Here is a 4,188-nt window from a genome sequence, read left to right as displayed (position 1 = left end):
GATGGATTTGTCAGCCATTTGCAGGAGTATTCGTGTGGATTTCAGCTCACAAATTCGGAGTTTCCTCATTAGAGACAAAGGCATCAAGTTTATGCTTGCACCAAGGTCACAGAATGACTTCTCAATTGTTATGTCCCTTATGGTGCAAGGTATGTAAAAACTCCCAGGATCATCTTTCTTCTCTGGCAACTCTCTTTGGAGGATAGCACTACATTCCTTTGTCATCTCAACAATCTGTCCTTCCTTCAGGGATCTTTTCTTTGTCAGCACTTCCTTCATGAATTTGGCATATAGTGGCATCTGTTCAAGTGCTTCCAAGAAAGGAATATTGATGCTAAGTGTCTTGAATATGTCCAGGAATTTTGAGTATTGCTTATCCTTATTTTCTTTTTTAAACCTCTGAGGATATGGAAGTTTGGGGACACAAGGATTCACTCCTTCCCTCTTCTCTTGTAGTTGTGATTCAAGGGTGTTCTTGTATCCCTTAGAAATTTTTGCATTTTTGGTTTCTAGATCCTCTTTACTTTTCCCTTTTGTCTCTTCTTGTGGAACTTCTCTGTTATGTTTGTCCTGATTGATGGCTTCCTTCTTCATAGTTTTCTCACTTTCCACTGTGATTACTTTGCACTCCTCCCATTTTGTGGCTTTTCCTTTGTCCCTTGGGTGTTCTTCAGTGACATTGGGGAAGGCATTTCCTCTCTTCTCATCCATTTCTGAAATTTGCTTAGCGATTTGCCCCATGTGTCTCTCAAGGTTTCTGATTGAGGTTTCTTGGTTTTTGAATGCCAGGGTCTGATCTTTCCTTGCAGCTTCCTGATCTTGTCTTGCCATCTCTCGATTTTTCATGAGTTTCTCCATCATTTTCTCTAGACTTGAGATTCTTTGAGAGTCTGAATTTGGTTGTGGTTGTGTGAAATGAGATGGTTGTTGTTGGAAGTTGTTTGAATTAATTGTGGGGGTACTTTGTGGGTGGGATGTGGATGAGGAAAAGTTATTCTGGTGGTTTTGTGAGTTATTATGGGGTTGGTGATATGTGTTTTGTGAATTTTTGAATTGGTTAGTATTATTGGGTGAATGGTTATGGTTGTTTGTGTTGCTGAGGCTGCCAGAGTTGAAGTCCCTTTGTCCTTGATTCTGATGCTCACCCCACCTTGAATTAGAATGAGTCTTCCAGGGTGTCTTGTGTGCATCACCATGAAAATTGTGTTGAAATGAACTTGAAGTATTGTTCATGCATTGCAACTGCTCAGGGCTTTGTTGCTCAAAATTGAATGTCCCAAAACTTTCTTCAGATTGATTCCACCCATGTGAGGTTTGAGATTGGCGTTGTGTGTTTACTGCAACACCTTGCAGTCCATCAATTTTCTTGGCCATCATTTCTATTTGTTGCTGAAGTTGTTGATGCATCTGTTTGTTTTGTGCCAAGAGAACGTCAACACCTTCAAGCTCCAGCACCTCCCTTCTCTGGGCTGGTTGGCGTTGTCTTTGATGAGCAAAGAAATATTGATTGTTTGCCACCATCTCTATGAGGTTTTGGGCTTCCTCTGCTGTCTTCATTAGCTGCAATGAGCCTCCTGCTGAATGATCTAATGCTTCATGAGCTTTCTGGGTCAATCCTTCATAGAAGTTTTGGAGTCTATCCCACTCACTGAACATTTCTAGGGGACATTTCCTGATTAAGGCCTTGTATCTCTCCCAGGCATCATACAGTGACTCTCCATCCATTTGAATGAATGTTTGCACCTCTGTTTTTAGCTTGATAATCCTTTGGGGAGGATAGAACTTGGCTAGGAATTTGCTCACTAAGTCTTCCCAATTATTGATGCTTTCTTTGGGAAATGTCTCTAGCCATTGAGTGGCCTTATCCTTCAGAGAGAATGGAAACAGCAGTAGCTTGTATATGTCTGGATGCACACCACTTGTTTTGACAGTTTCACAAATCCTGAGGAAGATGGATAAGTGTTGGTTTGGATCTTCAAGGGGACTTCCTCCATAGGAGCAATTGTTCTGCACCAGAGTGATAAGTTGAGGCTTCAACTCAAAATTATTTGCATGAACATTGGGAGTGAGTATGCTACTCCCGCAGTTTCTTGCATTGGGGATAGTGTAAGAGGCCAACACCCTTCTTGCAGGCTGGGTATTGTTGCTCACTCCCTCTTCACGCACCTCAGCCTCCATGACTTGCAAGAATCACAAACAAACCAAATGAAACATGGACATTCTAATGCTAGAATGTGGTTAGAGGGTTAGGTGACACAATGTGTCAAACAGTTAATGTGCTTAGTTAAAAAGAAAAAAAATGCTTAATCTAGACCTCCACTTCACTTAATCATTGTCACTCTATTTCAATCCCCGGTAACGGCGCCAAAAACTTGATGTGCGAAAAACGATGCAACACAAAACTCACCGGCAAGTGTACCGGGTCACATCAAGTAATAATAACTCACATGAGTGAGGTCGATCCCACAGGGATTGAAGGATTGAGCAATTTTAGTTTAGTGGTTGATTTAGTCAAGCGAATCAAGTTTTGGTTGAGTGGGTTGTATTTAACAGAAGATAAATTGCTTGAAATGTAAAGGGAGAGGGAAAATTGCAGTGAATTAAAGAACAGGAAAGTAAAATAGACTGAATCTTAAAGAACAAGAAAGTAAATGACTGAAACTTAAAGTGCAAGAAATGTAAATTGTAGTAACTTAAATGGCAAGAAAGATAAATGGCTTGAAAATAAAAGGGGTTTGAGGACTGGGATTGCAGAATATAAACAAAGAGAAATTGAATTGCCACAGTTAATATAGCAGGAATTAAATTGGAAGCAATGGAAGCTTAAACAGAAAATTAAAGTAAAATGCAACAAGGTTCACAGAAGAACCCAAGTGAATTGTGATCTCAGGACTCAAGAGCTTAGGTAGCAGAGCCTAAAACCCAATTTCCTTCCCAGATCCGAGTTATCAAAGCAATTGACAGAAGATTAAAGAAGAAGCAGTAGAAGAACAGAAATCAAATTCAATTATGCAGAAAAGGATTTAAAGAGATTTTAGATGGGAATTGAGACAGAATTTCCTCAATTTCACACACCAAAAACTCAGAAACAGAAGAGTAGAATTGCCCGAGTAAGAATGAGGAAGGAGATCAGTCAATACTCCGTTAATCCTCTGAGCTCTCGGTCAAGTCTCTCAAGAACAATTGCAAGAAATTCAAAGCTCAAAGAAAGTGCAAAATTCAAAAGCAAAGCCAAAGGTAAATCAAAAAGGTAAAAATTAAAAGTGGTCCAAAAAGATCCTAATTACATCAAACTAGCTTCTATTTATACACTTTCTATTCTTGGATTTTGGGATTTGGATGGGCTTTTGATTTGGTGAAGAAATGAATTAAAATGGGGTTTTAATTTGAATTTTTGGCCCAAAATGTTGCTCCAGGAGGCTGCCCTGCCCTCAAGGGCAGGGCAGAAAATTGGTGCATGGTGGTGCGAGCTGGTGCGGACGTGGTGCAAGCTGGTGCGGCCTTGGTGCGTGAGATGCTGCCCTGCTCGCGCCAAGGGCAGGGCAGGAAAAGTTGGTGCGCCAGAAATTGCCTTGGTGCTGCCAGAATCAGGAATTGGTGCGCCAGAATCAAAAGTTGGTGCGCCAGAAATTTCCTTGGTGCATAGGATGCTGCCCTGCCCTCGCGGAGGGCAGGGCAGGAAATTTTGGTGCTGCCAGGATCGAGCTTGGTGCGCTAGATGCTGCCAGGAACGTGCCATGGTGCGCCAGATGCTGCCAGGAACGTGCCATGGTGCGCCAGATTTGCTTCTTGGTGCGCCACACACAAGATGCTGCCCTGCCCGCGCAGAGGGTAGGGCAATGTTCTCTCTTTCACGTCCCGTGTTCGAAACACGGCAGAAGCACACGCTCATCATTTTTCTTGGCTTCTTGGCACGGCAATCAACCTTAAGTCCTAGCTTCCTCATGGTTCCTTGTTCGATCCTTGTGGCATGCATCATAGGCATTTTTCCTTTGATTTCTTTCCTTGGAGAGCCTGATACTGCCCTTGTGGAGGGCAGGGCAAGGTTCTCTTCCTCTTGGTCCCAAGGCACATTTTGTGCTCTGCCCTTGTAGTGGGCAGGGCAGAGTTGCCTTCCTTGGTTGGTTCCTTTATGTTGCCCTTCTAGAGGGCAGTCTGCCCCTTGTGGAGGGCAATGTTTGCCTCCCC

The sequence above is a fragment of the Arachis hypogaea genome, chromosome 6, assembly GCF_003086295.3.
Source record: "Arachis hypogaea cultivar Tifrunner chromosome 6, arahy.Tifrunner.gnm2.J5K5, whole genome shotgun sequence".
Classification (NCBI taxonomy): Eukaryota; Viridiplantae; Streptophyta; class Magnoliopsida; order Fabales; family Fabaceae; genus Arachis; species Arachis hypogaea.
Note: the sequence above shows the minus strand (reverse complement) of the source record.